We start from the raw sequence: 20,126 nt of genomic DNA, 5'->3' as shown, positions 1-20,126 counted from the left end.
ATAAAACAAGAGGTAAATACACTGTACCTCACCAGCTGACGTTGTCTTTTGTGTTTATGCAGAGTTGCATCACACTCAGGGCTGGGTGGGTGTGGTTTGACCAGATTTGATCAACGGTAACTTGACCCATCAACTGTCATCTGATTCAAATGTTGCTAAATCCTGATTGGTTCTCAGGAGTATGTGACATCACCTTTTTCTAACTAAGTCCCGCCCACCTCAAAAAAGTGAGAACAGAAATCTTTCATGTGAAAGACTTTGGTAGAAAATAGTATATTCATGTAGGACCCCATCACTCATAGTAAAAAGGCCTCTAAAGAGATTGCATCAACTCTATGTTATTATATAATTTAAAATGATAACGGTAAGAGGTTTTTCTATGTGGCACCGGAATATGAGACAAACCAAGACAAACCACTTGTGCTTTATTGTGATCATCCTGCTTTCATACACAAGACAGTCTGGATCAGTGCAGTCAAGTATCTTCTGGCTCAGCCTCTGTAACAGCCTATAGAGGCGGCACACAACCCCCCAAGGACATGAATAAAAAAGTCAGAGGCCATGGACTTTTATGTTAAATATAACAAAGGTCTGCACAGACGCACAAGTTATGAAATTTTAAAGATACACAGAACAACCATTTGATGCAGAAGCCAACGATGATTTCTGTGAACCATGGATGAGAGTTTGTCGCTATGGAGATGCAGTTTTGTGAGGAGGAAAGTAAGAAGCCAAAGATAAAATGATGTTATGTAATTGGAGTGTGGAATCCCTGTTACTCTGTGGATCTGGTTGTGGAACAGATGAAGGTGTAGCAGAGCTTTAGTGGAAGTATCCCCGTGTTGTACTACTACATGGCTATAAATGGCTCAGTCTGCTTTCTATATACTAACTGTTTTCATGCCACGTCGAGGAAGAATAACTCGGTTACGTGCGGTTATTTCGGTGGATTGTAAAAATGTCTTGGTAGCTGTAACCACTAGTCGGTGTTCAGTGCTTTACTTCTGTTGTTGATGTACACTGAACTGAACAGTGAAGCAACTACAGTTTAGTCTTATCCTTGATTGTTGTGAGGTACAGATTACACCAAACCTGGGTGGTTTATCTCTGCGCTTATCGTTACTCTGAGACGATACACAGACTTCTTGACCCTCACAACCTCTCCTTTGTTATGATGTTGCATTTTTTAGGGGGGGGGCACATTTTTAGGATAAATTTGACCATTTAACGCCTTTAAATCAAGATAACTTGTTGGAAAAAAATTAAGTTTCCCATTGTTGCTCTAAGGCAACAGTAACACCATGCTCTATAATGGTAATGTTTTGTTTGGGGACAAAGGGAAGCTAATCTAGTAAGGTCAGTTTTGTAGGTTGTAGCACTGTAGAGGCAACACAAAGAAACATATTCTTCTCAGAATTAGATATGTCTTAAACCAAGAATGATCCATCCATATTAATAGCATTTTTTGACGTGACTGGTGGAAGTAATGAACAGGAGAGAATAACATAATCATGCAAATATACTGTATTTCCTCTGCAAAGGCAGAGTGCAGAAAATGGGATCCTCATGTCTGTTTCACGACCAAAAGCACCTGCTTCCTGAGGTAATGTGAAGCCAGAGGCAGAGGTTCATAAAATATATTGGAAAAACAATGGTGAATTATTACATAAAAAATAATGGGGTGTTTCTTATTGATATATAATCATAACACCCAGAGCTTCCAAGAAAAAAATCTCTCCAAAAAACACAATTCATGCAGTAATGTTTTAATAAACTATGTTCACATTTTATCAAAGGGGAATTTACCGGTGGCTTTTTTCATTTTTTTTGCTCAGAAGGCAAATTGACGCTGTCATCTAACAAAGATAAAGCTAATTGGTCACAAAGAGGAAAACAGCATTTGACTGGAGCCAATGTATAACAATTATGTTAGCGGTAGCAGAGGGGCGGAGAGTGGCTCTTCTCGTCCTGATGGTATTAGCCGGACTGAGGATGGCTGTTAATGGCTCGTAGATGATAGATGAGTTATCGTTTGGAGAAAAATATGAAGGGTGGGGTGGAGGGTGTGGGGAGTAGAATCAGGCCAGCTATATTCATATTCCATGATTCACCCCCCCCCCCCCCCCCCCCCCCCCCCCCCCCCCCCCCTCTTTGTCTGGTATTAGCCGGACTGAGGATGGCTGTTAATGGCTCGTAGATGATAGATGAGTTATCGTTTGGAGAAAAATATGAAGGGTGGGGTGGAGGGTGTGGGGAGTAGAATCAGGCCAGCTATATTCATATTCCATGATTCACCACCCCCACCCCCACCCCCCAATCCATATTTTGTGCAGAAAGATTTGTCCTTAAAAATCATTTAATAAGAGGTTTCATTTCACAGGAATATATTTATTCAGGGTGTAATTTTGTTTCCTTGGTGAAAGTATTCATTAAAATTTTTTTTTAAATAGATGTCAGCGCTTGGTCTCCTGCCAGCTTGGTCAAAGATTTACAGTTTCACCGTCATTGTTGCTGACTTAAGGCTCTGACTTCTGGATGTCATTGCCAGGGTGTGGCACAAGTCCAATAATGTGTGTGTGTGTGTGTGTGTGTGTGTGTGTGTGTGTGTGTGTGTGTGTGTGAGAGAGAGAGAGAGAGAGATTTAGAGGAACTGCTTGTCACACACACACACACACACACACACACACAAGGAGGGGAATTTGCGACCAATTATGTGAAAGTTTTTCTTTATCTAATTTGCAGTATTATGTGTGTGAGCAGGCATAATTGGATGAGAGTTTGAATCTACACCTTATAGCAATATCGAGATGGGCGACTAATGAGCTGACAGGGGAGTGGGGAAAGAGAAAAGAGAGAAGAGGGGACAGTGTGTGCTCATGGCTCGGTATCGATGAATACAAATCACAGTTTTTCATGTCCCCCTTTCTTATAAGCAGCTTTGGAATCAAAAACAGGACTAGCTGGCAGGAAGGCAAATGATTTGATTTATGACATATGATGCCGGTGCTCGGGGGGGATGTATATGTGTCGAGGCTACAGTCGCTCAGGTAGCCTCGCTCTGCATTTCATATCACTGTGTGTTTGTATTCTGCGCGGCTGGCATCACCTCAGATACATTGAATCAATTGCCTCCACCCACACCAACCATCCACCCCCGTACTCATATGTGAGCCTTAGTGAAATTAATGCCTTCGGGACATACACAAGCGTTGAGTTTAAGGCAGCCTCGCTCATTGATTGGACCCCATTGTAATAGCAATGGAAATATATTCAGATAATTATCAGGCTCATTTAGGTATGTGGCTTGCTCATGAACATGGTGTTGCTTTGTGAAGAGAGAGAGAGAGAGAGAGAGAGAGAGGGTTGTTTTTCTCAGCAGCAGCACCAGAGAGCCTCAGAGCTGACAGTAAATTTGCTCATCAACCACTTTCGTTCCAGTGTGAGGTAAAAATTATCCAATATTTCACGGTCTGGCCCTTTGAAGGTGGCATTACTCAGCAAAGCTCAATGTGCTACGGAGCCGAAACAGAATAGTGTTCAAAACTAACACCTTATTTCAGTGGCTAGTTGCCGGCCGGTCCAGCCCCCTGCTTGAAGAAATGATGAAAAATAAGAAGCTCGTCTTATTCACTGTTGCATATGACTGAGTGTGGTAAACAAATCAAGTAAACAACCAATCCCCATGTTTCATTTCACCCTCCTTTATCCTCCTGTGGCAGTAAAAAGCCTGCTCATGCTTGTTGTCTGACAGCATTAAGGTGAAGGTTTATCTGCGCATGGACCTGTGGGAGCCCATTGATCTCATTAACACTATATGTGAAGAATATTATAAAATGATGAGAACTTCATAGGAGGTCAGCCGAGGATCAATATTAAATCCTATCTCATTTATAATCCTGCTGAGCGGAGAGGCTCCGCAGGGCTTAGCTGCTTAAAGAAGACAGCATTTGACAATTTACTTTAATGCTCATATGAATAAATGTAATGACACACAAGTGCTTTGAGATGAGTTTTTTTATTTTTTATTGTGTGTTTGCAGGCACTTCAGTACTGTTTCCTTGTCAACAAATGCACTATAAATATAATGATGGATGATGGATAGGCCTGACCGAAGCACACACACACACACAAACCTGATCAAGGAAAGTATTGACATAGAAGCAATATGAAATTAAAATCAATTCATCAAATGTTTGTTACATCTCCTGGCAGACTGATGTTGTGTCCTTGGCTATTTTTAAGGAGATTTGGCTGCTCTTATCTGCTATCTCCACACTCTTACACACAGCATCTTCAGATCAAGGATTAAGCTTCTCATTATGCATATCACTTAGAGGATTAACCCTTTCGCACACTCTTATCTCCCTAAGTTATGAATCTGATCACTGATGGATGCGAAAACACGATGAGGGGCGTCTCATGAGATTGATTTTGAGGCAAATTCCTGCAGGCAGCTGCAAAGAAACTCTGAAACTTTGTCTCCCACTCTCCCAAATCGAGGAATTTAACCTTTGATTTTGTATGTTCCTGAGCCAATTAAGATGTGAGATTTGTTTGAAGTTGTAGATTGAAAGGAGAGCTCACCGTTTTTTGGGCCCAAACAGTGAAGGGAGACCACAGGGGTCCAGGTTCCCAGAGCCTGCATGTGTAATCCAGTCTAACATGCATGCAAATCTCATCTGTGCCCGCACACAATGGCCTGTCTGTGTGGAGGAGGGAGGAAGGGAAAGGAGAGAGGAAAAGCTGTAAGTGTGTGTCCTCTGTGCCAGAGCATATGCCATGATAGGTCTTCGGAGACTGAGCACAGACAACCTAAGGTTTACAGACTAGTGAGAGTCTTTTATCGGGGTTGATATTTAAACATCTGCATAATTAATCCAATATCTGTGGAACTCTCCGAGGAGAGAAAAAACACAGCATCGCCCGTGGAAAGAGAGAGCATTGTAAATTCCTGGCACTGCTCTGAGTGCACTTCTTCTTCTCTGCAATGTAAAAACAAAAGTTGGCAACCCAGATCTCAGGGGAAATTAAAAACCTTTGTCTCATCCAGCCAATTAAATGAAATACACTATTTTGTACATGGCTGGAGCTGGCCCCTGGAATCTATTTATGACTGTGTTGTGGTTACCACTTCTACATTCTGCTCACCGCAGAGAGCCTCACTTCACTCCAGGGGTGTAGGGTTAGAGGTTTGTCCCACAGGCAGAGACACAGAGAACTTACTTTCCATCTGTCTCAATCATATAAATTTATAGGATTAGACCAAATGCTGTTTTAGTCCTCAGCAGAAGCTCAACTCTTTCATGTGAAACATTGGATTAGATAGTCATGGAGCCTTTGTGTGTGTGCCGCCACTCTTCCAATGGCTTCTTTCTCTAGCATCTTATTATTGTGTGAGAGGCTGTTTCTGTATGCACGCCACGCCTTGAACTTTATTACATTTCGATAACTTTATACGTGTGTGTGTGTGTGTGTGTGTGTGTGTGTGTGTGTGTTTTCATTCTCCCAGCTAGCACCTCTGCTCTATTGGGACCCCAGTGGGCAGACCATAGCTCAGCAGGAGGCCTTCACTCCAATTTGCCATCGTTTGTCACCATTTGTTCGTCCTGACAAACAAAATGTTGGCCCTCGGTCGCCTCCTGTTTGGCCACAGTCACACATGGGATCAGCTGCTCTCCTTCTCTCATGGCTCTTTTTTCTTTTTTCTTTTTTTTTTTTTTTTTTAGCGGGATCCTTTTTCTTTTTTACTGAATACTTTGGCTCTGTGTGCTAGCTGTGCTTAAAATAGCTCCCCCTGTCTAATTACCTCATTTCATCTGACATTAATATTGTAGCATGTTACCGTTGCATTATTGATGGTGTGTTTGTCTTGGTGTATGAGCTGTTAATTAAAAGATAAACTGGAGCTGTGGCTGTATGACAGTCTCTTTATCTGGGAGTCAGCGGGCTTCCAGAGATTTCTTTTCTGCGACCCTGTCTCCCTGTCTATTGTTGATGCAGTCAGATGTCTCTTCCAGCCCCGGCTTCATTGTGTACTTAAATATCTCTATTACAGACCCTTAGATTTCAAGGTAATTGCATAATGCACTTTCAAACCAGTTTTATAGTAAACTGTAGCAGGACAGACTTCCAAGAGGCCAGCTGGGCTGAGCACTGACGAATGAGGTCGAGATGTTTCTGGCAGATATGAGCTTCTTAATACTGTAGGCATGGAAACCTTCTTCACAGTCAGATAGCTGATGCTGATTTCCAGCCTTATATCACTTTCTTGCATCTTAGCTGGTGGAGCAGAGAAACTAAAACATGTTAAATTGCTCCCCTGCTCCATAAAAACACAGGAAGGTCAGGCAGTTAAAGAGCTTTCCGAGGCTTCCTGGGAGAGTAAAGTCCCTCTTTGGATTGCTTGCAAATGGACAGGCAGTAAACTTTAGGTTGCTTTACGGTGTTAACAGCAGGGAGTGAATCCAGTCAGGGATTTAGTTTCACTCTCCTTTACCTCCCCCTTCTTCTCCCTCCTCCACTTTTCTCTGCTGTTCTGTGTCATAAGGTTTTAGGTGCGAGTTGTGAGATGAACCGACAGATGACCGTACCATTAGGCTGAGTGGCTGGCTGGTTTTCTGGTCAATGAGGCCACAGTGACAAATAAGTTGGCAAAGAATTACACAAGAGGCTCCTTGGCACCGGAGCCCAGGCTGCTTCCTTTTGGCCCCAATGAGGGACGGAGAACAGATGTCTGGTTTAAAGCCTCAGAATTTCTCTTGAGCTGCAAATTTTGTCTTGTTTGAAGTGAGCCCCGAGGCATACCTCATCTTCAGCCCGTGTACCAAATCATATGCATACCTTTATTCACATCTTGAAGACTCTCATTAGGTGAAATGAAGAGTGTCAGATATGGAGGAAGCTATTAAGGAAGAGCAGCGAGCCCAGTGGTCTCTTGTAATTGGAGACACTAGCGCTGAGATGAGCTTTATATTACCAATGCCAGAGTAAATACTGACCTTGCTGTTTTCATGTTTGTGGCCCTGAAGGCGGTTTTAGTCTCCAGCTGCGATTCATAGAAAAATAATAGTGAAACATAAATTCAGTCTTTGAAAAGAGTGCAACTAGGTTGGGTCTTGACCACAAGGAAAAAAAAAGATAAATTGATCATTTAAATGATTTGACCATAAGCAAATCTACAGGCTTATGTATGATATGTGCAGGCGACATTCTACATCTCTGTTATTGTCAATAAATCCCGTGAAGAGACCAAAACCAACAGGGAGCTGATCATGCTAACAAGTATCTAAAGCCTGATACAGTCTAGCTGATTCCTCTGTGTCACAGAGCGATTAAAACTATTAAAAACACATCAGTGGGCCACACTGTTGACATGTTCCTTCATTACAAGGAACATGGGCACTGTAGTTTATTTTAAGTCAGTCCCACATACACCACTCTGCTGCTGTAAGTACTCACTAGGGCACCGAATGTGTGTTAATCCACTCCTAAAAATATTCCTACCAAAAGCACTATTTACTCTACTGGTAACTACATTAATGCGCAAGTAAAATCTTTAAGGAAATTGCTGAACCTTTTGTAACAAGACCAACTGGTTCACGAGACGTGTTGGAAATCAAACATGTTCATTCATAGCCTTGCGCTCCTTTGAACACGGGAAAAATGACAGAAAAATTTGTGCAAAAACAAAGAGAAGCACATTGTTAGTTTTGGTCTTTATATGAGTTTTGTTGTTTTGTTGCCAATAAGAAAAATATAGTATATCCACAAATTACCACTTTTATTATGATAATATCTTGAAATTATTGCAAGTATCCTAATGTATTCCAAAACAAAACAAGTAATAATACTTAGGAAAGCCTTTCATAGATTCAAACCAGGATCCTCAAGATGATCATTTACATCTGTGAGAGCAAACGTTTAATATGAATCTGCCACATTGATACTTCAATTATTGATTTAAATGGCTGCATAGAATCTCATCAGCAAATTCATTTTAATTGAAAGCAACTAGATGATAGTTTTTTCACACCTCAGTTGAGTCATGTTTAAGGTTGATTTTATTGGCATTGAAACTCACCCAGGGGTAACAATGTGAGATAATCTCCATTGGTAAATTCTCTTTCACCCTCCCTGTCTCCACAGGGAGGTCAGAGGTCACAGTCTGTGTTTGGATCCTGTGTTTTGCTTTCCTGCAGGGGACTGAATGTTGCTCTTCTGGTTGAAGGGCTGTTTTTTCCACCATAATGCTGCTACGATCAGCCTGAAGCTCCTGAAAATCAGCACTCAAGTTCACAGACTATTGATATTTGAATTATAGTAAATTGTTGTTTGTTTGAATCAATGTCATTTTTAGGGTTGTAAAATTGCTAGTAATGCAAATGGTAATATAAAATGTGTTGGTGTCCGTGTTAAAGGGTCTTTTTTTAGGAGAAGTGCAATCAGTAACTGAAGTATAAAACTCTTCTGAGCTGAATTAACACAGGTTTTCCAGCCTTCATGTCATAACCATCCACCATTTTGTAATCAAAACGCTTTCATCAAGAGCTCATCTAGTTGTCGCAAACTATGTTAATGCGTTAAAATGAGCAGAGGATCCACCAGTGTGGTTGCAATCAGCACAGACTTTCATTACTGAATGTTAGAAAATAATGGGAAAGCACAGTAGTGGAAAAACAACTATGTGACTCATAGGCACTGGGAAAAATCCCCCTCCTAATTAAATCAAGTGTGCCCTTCATTTCACTAAACTTTCATATCTTGTTTTGATTGTGCAGCAGCTCTTGGTAACCTGTACGGGACATTTTTGAAGAATAACGTTGCAAATTCAAGCTCCTAGAATTAGATTAAACTCTGGTCCTTGCTGTAGTCTTTTTCGTTCTGAAATGGAAATCACTCGAGATAAAGTGTACGTTTTGTACAGCTATAACAGACAGAGGGTCAACTTACCTTTAACTGGAAACTGCGGCTATAAGACGAAGACTTCAAAAAGAAGCTTACAGTAAGCACCACATTTCAAAAAGGCTTAAAAACAAGTTAATTAATCTTGTTTTCCCTCTTTTGTATGCAAAGAAGGGAATACCAGACTGGGATACATTGTGTTCTAGGTATATCATATATCACATTGTAAAAGATTATTGAAGAACAGTGTCAAAATATTATTAAAGGACATTTAGTGAAAGTTCTGTCCTCTACCACACTGTATGAGTGTGTCCATGATGAAACACACCGAATGCAAATCAAGCTATAATAATATATTATTGTTATTCAGGATTTTAATGCAGCATATGAGCCAATTCTTTTTTTTGTGACTAAAAACTTGGCTTTATTATTTTCTAATGCTTCATAGCTCACTTGTAAGCTATTAATAAACTGTTGGTTTGCCAGTTTTGAAAAATTGGCAGGTATTTAGCATTTTTATTTGGGACTATAAGTTATTAATAGAGTATTAATTGTTAATAAATGGATTTGATCCATTTAACTTCAATGGAAGGAATCTTTCACAACCTGGCAACCCAAAGGTTGTTCTTATTAATGGCTCATAACTGATCCATCAAGCTTTAGTAAATGATTTATTAACTATTAATAATGCCATAATTAGTCACTTATAACTTATGGACGCAGTTGGTAATTTATTATTAAAAAGTGGTGCCATAAATGTTTAAGAAACACTGAACCACAAATTGCTCCTGATGTGTGTGTGTATAGGAAAAACATAATGTGAGTCATAAAAATGTAATGAGATCAGCGTTCAACTATAAATCCAGATTCAAGTGACACTGATTCAATTCCCACCCTGCTGAAGTGTCTTAAAGCAAGAAGCATTCACCTTGTTGAACCTGTTGTCTTTACATTAAGCCAGACTTTGGATGCATCCAGAGATTCAGCATTGTGCTCCCATAGAATTGGACGAGTTGCGAGGGACAGATTTTAAAAAAGAAGCCGAAGAAGCAGAGATATCTTGACTTTTAGTCCTTTGTACAAGCCAAACTCCAAAAACACTAGATCCTACATTTCCCATAATACAACTCAAACGTGTCTTTCATGACAACATCTCTTTCTGGTAGATTCACGCGTCTTTCAAACTCCATACCACCAGATTACAAAACAGATTTTATGTTCAAAATTTGTTGTTGCCAAGCCCAGACTGAGATGACATCACTATGACATCAACAGGGTTATTTTCTCAGACTTGACAAAGGTCCTCCAGGTTTGTTTAGCTCATGTAATGATCAATGTAAAATCAAATTATTATCAAATATTCATTATTATTATTACTGTTATTATTCATGATTAAATATTGAGGTCAAAATGTCAAAATCATAAATGATTTTTATGATTTTTACGACTCTTTACCATGTCAGGAACAGCTTCACCATCCATATTCTACCTCTTTACCTTAACACATATCTGTACACACTCATATCTCTCTTGTGCTCTCCCAGTTGCTGTTTTTCTGCCTGATTGTTTAAACCAATAACAGCAGGAAAGTCTCTTCTTCTACAGTCCTCCTACAATCTGAATTCCTGCCAACACTCTGATGATTCGATGAAGACACGAAAACTCACAAGAAAACATTTTTCTTAGAAACAGAAAAGCTGTGTAACTACTGAGTTTAGTTTAGTTGGGGACACATTTGTGAAAAGCTTGCAGACCATCACCAGTCAGCATCAACACAGCATTGCAGATGTCCTTCAGACTGACCATCTCTTACACATATAGTAAGTAGAGAGAATGAAAAGCAAGCTCTACTGCCAAAGAGAAACAGCTGTCTGTGTAACATGACATAACATACTGGCTATAAATAATTCATCTTAACCACTTATAATAGTTTAATTATGTACATCTAGACAGATCTAACAGGTTTTCTGGCATGTTGCTAATTGGAATTATGTCTTATTACAGGAAAGTAGATTATTAAGTGTGAGCATGTCATGCATTATTATGTTTTCTAAAATATTATGCAGTTCCAGAGGGCTGATTGGATTAGCCATTTGACCTTACTTAAGATGTCAGCAGCTGTATGACGGGTGCGTGTGCAAAATGAGACTGAATATTAAAGAGATGATTCTTTAGAGAGTTTAGAAATCTATCTGAGGCAACACTCTAACTTTTTCTTGACCTAAAGTGCATGCCATAATGAATTTATTTTATGTCCCTAAATTGTGTTTCAAGGGATAAATCGCTAAGTGGGTCTAAAGGGACACATTAGGCAACATACTGCATGATGCTGCCTGATAGATGACTGTAAAAGAACAAACAACTGTGACACAAATGTAATGATTATAATGATCACGATCATTCTGTGTGACATGTGAGAGCATCTGTGTGTAACAACACGGTGTGAAACATCTGTCAGTATATCATCTGTAACACAATTAAAGGCAATTATTACGTGAAAATAAAAATATACTGAATTAGAGGTTTAAAACGTTTCCACAGATTTGTATTCAGTGTAAAAAACATGAAGCCTCCTTCTGGACGTGAAAAGACAAATTCACTGTATTTAACTGTTTCTACTTTGCCTTCTGGCTGTATAGTTTATTTTTTGGGGGAAATTTACATTTTCATTAGCATAGCAAAAAGCTCATTTACATGTTTTAGTAAAGTCAGCTTTCAAGTTTGTTGTGTTCATTCATTTATCTGCAGCCGCTGACTCAGTCTGGCTGAGATCCTGAAATCATATTTACTGTTTGACACTCCTTCACTGAACAAAATGTGCAAATGATGCTCTCTGTGTATTATGAAATGCACCGTGCAATTCCATAGCTTGATTTTGACATGAGAGAATTGTAAATCATGTGAAACTGGTCATGAAAAATGGAGGGTTTTTTAGTGGTATTTCAACACTTGCAGGACATGTTGTCCAGCAAAGAACAAGTCTTAAACTCCCTCTTCTTCATGCTGAATCTCCCATCTTCTCCCGACTTTTCATTATCCTTACAAATCTCCCAGTGTGCTAACAAGCCGCTACGCTCAGTGAGTGAACAGACGGAGCTCAGGGGGGAGAGGAGGATCAGAGAGACTTGGAGCTCTTGGGTTGGTGTGTGCTCAGAGATTCACATCTTTTTTTTTTCTACATACAGCTGGGGCTCAATTAGTGTCCATTTTTACTAATTAAGTACACTCTGCCTGAATCAGTGGTGCAAAAACTAACGTTGTTTGTCAAATCATACGCTGTATCCGGCTTGCTGCCCCTGAGGCAGGCTGGAGGCCCTTCTACTGTACGCTGCTCTTCCTCTTCCTCTTTTTCTCTCTCTTGATGTGTTCAGAGATGAAGAGAGGAAATGAAGAGTTCCCAGGGGTTTTCTTTTTTACAGTCTTTTTTTTCTTACACAAAATCCTACTATGCAAGAAATGCAGTTTTAACAAATTAGCAAAGAGCAAGAGAGTCGATATTTAATTTCTCGCCTTATGTGACCCCGTCTTTCCTTAGCTGGAGCCCTTGATGTTGAACGTCTATGTCTGCATGTCATGTGATACTGTAGCACCGTGCTAAAGCCCGGCTAAAGGCATGGTAGTGGAGTTTTGTGCATATTCTCCTAACAATGTGAAGCAGAGTAAGCTTGGCACAGTAGATAAATCCTAAAGGACTCGAAGAAGGGACCCACAGTCACAGACATTTACAGTGTGAAAATACCCTCACTAGTGTCTGAAGTTAACACTTTGTAGTATGATATGTGTTAAATTGCTCCCACAGAGAGAATTGGGACTGTCAATCTCTACACACCATCTGCGTATGGTATTAATTTCCCAGACAAGACGACGGTCCTTCTGCAGAAGGGTCAGACTTCTCCAAAATGATCTGTCAACCCCTTCATCCCCTGTCGCACTCTTATCAATGCCGCACACTTCCCTCTCCACTGTTGCCATGGCTACGGTTTGGCAGGGATGAGCACTATCAAAAGCGCTCTGGAGTTTAGCAAAGACTCCTCTCCACACTTACCTCTGTTATGTTGCTCTAATCCCTTCCTTTTGATCTTCTTTTGATGGAGACATTAAACCTGGAGGAATTCAGGATGTACCGCACAAAACCTTATGCTACTGTTTGACTGCATGAGATGCCGATTCTCTCCGGACTGATGCTGCGGTCTGGCTGGGCTGCTCTCTCCCAGCTAACAGATACCACCTCATTATCTGCAGTCCACAGATAGGGAACACAGCAGTCAGGAGCAAAGCTTTCTTCTACTCCACAAAAACTCGACTCCACAAAAACAATCAACTGCAAGATTCCAGCTCGACAACCCTTTAAGAAAAAGCATCATTCTTTTGTGCCAAATTACAACCTTGAAATACTTTGTAGACTTTTGAAAAAAAAAGCCTGACATCTAGATTTAAACAGAGTCTACAGAGTCTGTTTATGTCTCTTTCAGACTGGACTTACTGTGAGGCGGTATGCATCATGCCAGCATGCTCTCTATGACAATGCTGATCTCTTCTTATTAGGCTACTATATATTGTATAGTGCCCTTTATTATTTCAGACTCAGCCTTTTCACTATCTTAGTTTAGTTTGATTAAGCTTACTGTCTGTGAGACTGTACTTAGGCCAAGGGCATAGGTTTGCATATGGACAGTAGGGACATGTTCCCTTTTGGGATGACAGAATTGTCCCTACCAATATTTAAGTTAACTTGTCCGCACTATGTTTGGAGTAAAGTCATATTAGATCATTCCAATGTACCTTACAAAAGGCTACGTCTCCAAGACAACCGATTTATGTGTCCTAGCATTTTAATGACTGAATGGGCGGGGGCTATCTGAAGGCTCACATCATGTGAGAATATGACAGTGGTACCTATCGTCACCAGAAAAATGTCAACTGATGTTATTTAACCATGTTAGCTAGTGGTAACTAGCAAGCTAACCCTGGCTTCTGTATTCTGTAGGCTAGGTTGGTGACAGGAAAAAATATAAAATGTTGGATACTATATCAAAGTATGAGTTTAATTTCTGTCGAGACAACCCATTAAAATGTCAACGTGAATACTATGACTTTTTTATGCCTTGCCATTACTACTTCATGGGGCGACACGGTAGGTAGTGGTTAGAACTCTCGCCTCACGGTGAGAAGATTATGGGTTCGAACACCAGGCCTGGGACCTTTCTGTTTGGAGATTGCATGTTCTCCCTGTGCCTTTGCGGGTTCTCTCTGAGAACTTAGACTTCCTACTGCAGTATAAAAATGTGCACATTAGGTTTATTGGCAATTCTTATCCTTACTGTGACTTTTTATACTTTACAATACTATGACTTTTTGATGTCTTAATATAATTTGAAAGTTTTTATGCTTTACTGTACAATGACTTTTTATGACATTTAATGCCTTACTATACTACAACATTTTTGGAAGTATTTTGGCATTAACATTAACACATACACTATACTATGTTGTTTTATTCCATACCATGATGTTTTTATGGCGTTTTATGAATTAATATACTTTGATGTTTTTTCACTTTTTTTTGGCATACTATACCAAGACGTTTTCTGACGTTTCTATGCCTGACTATACTATGCCATTTGATGCCTTACTATAATATGATGATTTTATAACCTTTTGTGTCTTAATATACTTTGATGTTTTTTGGCATTTTTATGCCTTACTGTACTATTTTTTTTCCCATACTATGACGTTTTTATGACGTTTTATGCCTTACTATACTATGACATTTTTTTGTCATTTTCATGCCTTATCATACTATGACACTTTTATGACCTTTTAAGCCTCAATATATATTATGACGTTTTTTGGCAATTTTATGCCTTACTATACTATGACGTTTTTATGATCTTTTAAGGTTTAATATACTATGATGATTCTTTGATGTTTTATGCCTTACTATACTATGTTGTTTTATTCTATACCATACTATGATGTTTTTATAACCTTTTATGACTTAAAATACTTTGATGTTTTTATGATGTTTCTATGATGTTTCATGCCATACTATACTATGACCCTTTCTGGCATTTTTATGTCATACAATATTATAATGTTTGTTCGATGTTTGATGCAATAACATACTATGACGTTTTTTGACATTTTTATGCCATACTATACTATGACGTTTTTTGACCTTTTATGACTTAACATACTTTGATGTTTTCTTGACGTTTTATGCCATACAATACTATGATGTTTTTTTGGCATTTTTATGCCATACTATACTATGTTGATTTATTCCTTACCATACTACGATGTTTTTATAACCTTTTAAAGCTTAATATACTATGATGTTTTTTTGACTTTTAATGCCATACTATACTATGTAGTTTTATTCTATACCATACTATGACGTTTTTATGACCTTTTATGACTTTACATACTTTGATGTTTTTTTGTCGTTTTATGCCATACTATACTATGACGTTTTCTGGCATTTTTATGCCTTTCTATACTATGTCGTTTTATTCCTTACCATACTATGATGTTTTTATAACCTTTTAAGGCTTAATATACTATGATGTTTTTTGACATTTAATGCCATACTATACTATGACATTTTTTTTTTGACATTTTTGTGCCTTACTATACTATGACGTTTTTTGGCAATTTTATGACTTAATATACTTTGATGTTTTTTTGACGTCTTATGCCATACTATACTATGATGTTTTTTTGGCTATTTTGTGGTTGACTATTCTATGTCATTTGATGCCTTACCATAATATGATGATTTTATAACCTTTTATGGCTTAATATATTATGACGTTTTTGTACATTTTCATGCCATATTATACCATGACGTTTTTTTGGCATTTTTATGCCTTACTATACTATGTTGTTTTATTCTATACCATACTATGACATATTTATAGCCTTTTAAGGCTTATTATACTATGATGGTTTTTTTTGACGTTTAATGCCATAGTATACCATGATGTTTTTTGACATTTTTATGCCATATTATAATATGACGTTTTTTTGGCAATTTTATTCCTTACTATACCATGTCGTTTTATTCCTTACCATACTATGACATTTTTATAACCTTTTAAGGCTTAATATACTATCATGTTTTTTTGACTTTTAATGCCATACTATACTATGTAGTTTTATTCTATACCATACTATGACGTTTTTATGAGCTTTTATGACTTTACATACTTTGACGTTTTTGTACATTTTCATGCCATATTATACCATGACGTTTTTTTGGCATTTTTATGCCTTAATATACTATGTTGTTTTATTCTATACCATACTATGACATATTTATAACCTTTTAAGGCTTAATATAATGTGATGTTTTTTTAACGTTTAATGCCATAGTATACTATGACGTTTTTTGATGTTTTTATGCCATAATATACTATGACGTTTTTTGGCAATTCTGTTCCTTACTGTACTATTTAGTTTCATTCCTTACCATACTATGACGTTTTTATAACTTTTTAAGGCTTAATATAGTATGATGTTTTTTTGAAGTTTAATGCCATAGTATACTATGACGTTTTTTGATGTTTTTATGCCTTACTATACTATGACGTTTTTTAGCAATTTTATTCCTTACTGTACTATGTAATTTCATTCCTTACCATACTATGACGTTTTTATAACCTTTTAAGGCTTAATATAGTATGATGTTTTTTTAACGTTTAATGCCATAGTATACTATGACGTTTTTTGATGTTTATATGCCATACTATACTATGATGTTTTTTGGTAATTTTGTACCTGACTATTCTATGTAGTTTCATTCCTTACCATAATATGACGTTTTTATAACCTTTTAAGGCTTAATGTACTATGATGTTTTTTTTTAAGTTTAATGCCATACTATATCTAATGTAGTTTTATTCTATACATACTATGACGTTTTTATGAGCTTTTTATGACTTTACATACTTTGACGTTTTTGTACATTTTCATGCATATTATACATGACGTTTTTTTGGCATTTTTATGCCTTAATATACTATGTTGTTTTATCTATACCATACTATGACCCCCCCCCACCCCGCGCCTCTCGCCCCCCCGCCTCCCCGCTCCGCCCCCTCCTCCCGCACCCAAAAATTTATAAACTTAAGGCTTAATATAATGTGATTTGGTTTTTTTAAACGTTTAATGCATAGTATATCTATGACGTTTTTTGTATGTTTTTATGCCATATTATACTATGAGTTTTTTTTGGCAATTCTGTTCCTTACTGTTACTATTTTAGTTCATTCCATTACCTATATATGACGTTTTTAATAAAACTTTTTAAGGCTTAATTATATGAAGTTTTTTTTGAAGTTTAATGCCATAGTATACTATGACGTTTTTTCTGATGTTTTTAATGCCTTACTATCTATGAATACGTTTTGTTGGCAATTTTCATTCCTTTACTGTATTATGTAATTTCATTTCCTTACCTACTATGAACGTTTTATAACCCTTTTTTAAGGCTTAATATAACATGAACGTTTTTTTAACTTTTTTTATGCCATACTATATCTATGAATTTTTTGAACATTTTTATGCCATTATTCTAAAAGACGTTTTTTGGCAATTTATTCCTTACTGTACTATGTAATTTCATTCCTTACCATGCTATAACATTTTTTGACCTTTTAAGGCTTTAATATACTATGACGTTTTTTTGACGTTCTAATGCTGGTAACTAAACTATGAGTTTTTTGGCAATTTTATTCCTTACTCAGTCAAAATGTAATTCTAATTTCTTACACATAATATGAAGTTTTATACCTTTTTAAGGCTTAAATGTACTATGATGTTTTTTTTTTAAGCCAATACTATGTTTTTTGAGTTTTATTGGCCAATACTATAACTATGATCCTTTTAGGCAATTTTTATGCCCTACTATACTATGTTTTTTTATTCTATACAATATTTTGACATTTTTATGACCTTTTAAGGCTTAATATACTATGATGTTTTTTGGACGTTTAATGCTATAGTATACTAGGACGTTTTTTGATGTTTTTATGCCATATTGTACTATGACGTTTTTTGGCAATTCTGTTCCTTACTGTACTATTTAGTTTCATTCCTTACAATACTATGACATTTTTATAACCTTTTAAGGCTTAATATAATATGATGTTTTTTTAAGGTTTAATGCCATAGTATACTATGAAGTTTTTTGATGTTTTTATGCCATATTATACAATGACGTTTTTTGGCAATTCTGTTCCTTACTGTAATATGTAATTTCATTCCTTACCATACTATGACGTTTTAATAACCTTTTAAGGCTTAATATACTATGACGTTTTTTGACATTTTTATGCCATATTCTAATATGACGTTTTTTGGCAATTTTATTCCTTACTGTACTATGCAATTTCATTCCTTACCATACTATAACATTTTTTTGACCTTTTAAGGCTTAATATACTATGACGTTTTTTTAACGTTTTATGCCATACTATACTATGACATTTTTTGACATTTTTATGCCTTACTATACTATGACGTTTTTTTAGCAATTTTATTCCTTACTGTACTATTTAATTTCATTCCTTACCATACTATAACATTTTTTTGACCTTTTAAGGCTTAATATACTATGACGTTTTTTTAACGTTTTATGCCATACTATACTATGACATTTTTTGACATTTTTATGCCTTACTATACTATGACGTTTTTTTAGCAATTTTATTCCTTACTGTACTATTTAATTTCATTCCTTACCATACTATAACATTTTTTTGACCTTTTAAGGCTTAATATACTATGACGTTTTTTTAACGTTTTATGCCATACTATACTATGACATTTTTTGACATTTTTATGCCTTACTATACTATGACGTTTTTTTAGCAATTTTATTCCTTACTGTACTATTTAATTTCATTCCTTACCATACTATAACATTTTTTTGACCTTTTAAGGCTTAATATACTATGACGTTTTTTTAACGTTTTATGCCATACTATACTATGACATTTTTTGACATTTTTATGCCTTACTATACTATGACGTTTTTTTAGCAATTTTATTCCTTACTGTACTATTTAATTTCATTCCTTACCATACTATAACATTTTTTTGACCTTTTAAGGCTTAATATACTATGACGTTTTTTTAACGTTTTATGCCATACTATACTATGACATTTTTTGACATTTTTATGCCTTACTATACTATGACGTTTTTTTAGCAATTTTATTCCTTACTGTACTATTTAATTTCATTCCTTACCATACTATAACATTTTTTTGACCTTTTAAGGCTTAATATACTATGACGTTTTTTTAACGTTTTATGCCATACTATACTATGACATTTTTTGACATTTTTATGCCTTACTATACTATGACGTTTTTTTAGCAATTTTATTCCTTACTGTACTATTTAATTTCATTCCTTACCATACTATAACATTTTTTTGACCTTTTAAGGCTTAATATACTATGACGTTTTTTTAACGTTTTATGCCATACTATACTATGACATTTTTTGACATTTTTATGCCTTACTATACTATGACGTTTTTTTAGCAATTTTATTCCTTACTGTACTATTTAATTTCATTCCTTACCATACTATAACATTTTTTTGACCTTTTAAGGCTTAATATACTATGACGTTTTTTTAACGTTTTATGCCATACTATACTATGACATTTTTTGACATTTTTATGCCTTACTATACTATGACGTTTTTTTAGCAATTTTATTCCTTACTGTACTATTTAATTTCATTCCTTACCATACTATAACATTTTTTTGACCTTTTAAGGCTTAATATACTATGACGTTTTTTTAACGTTTTATGCCATACTATACTATGACATTTTTTGACATTTTTATGCCTTACTATACTATGACGTTTTTTTAGCAATTTTATTCCTTACTGTACTATTTAATTTCATTCCTTACCATACTATAACATTTTTTTGACCTTTTAAGGCTTAATATACTATGACGTTTTTTTAACGTTTTATGCCATACTATACTATGACATTTTTTGACATTTTTATGCCTTACTATACTATGACGTTTTTTTAGCAATTTTATTCCTTACTGTACTATTTAATTTCATTCCTTACCATACTATAACATTTTTTTGACCTTTTAAGGCTTAATATACTATGACGTTTTTTTAACGTTTTATGCCATACTATACTATGACATTTTTTGACATTTTTATGCCTTACTATACTATGACGT

The sequence above is a fragment of the Seriola dumerili genome, unplaced genomic scaffold, assembly GCF_002260705.1.
Source record: "Seriola dumerili isolate Sdu_G_001 unplaced genomic scaffold, Sdu_1.0 BDQW01000226.1, whole genome shotgun sequence".
Taxonomy (NCBI): Eukaryota; Metazoa; Chordata; class Actinopteri; order Carangiformes; family Carangidae; genus Seriola; species Seriola dumerili.
Note: the sequence above shows the minus strand (reverse complement) of the source record.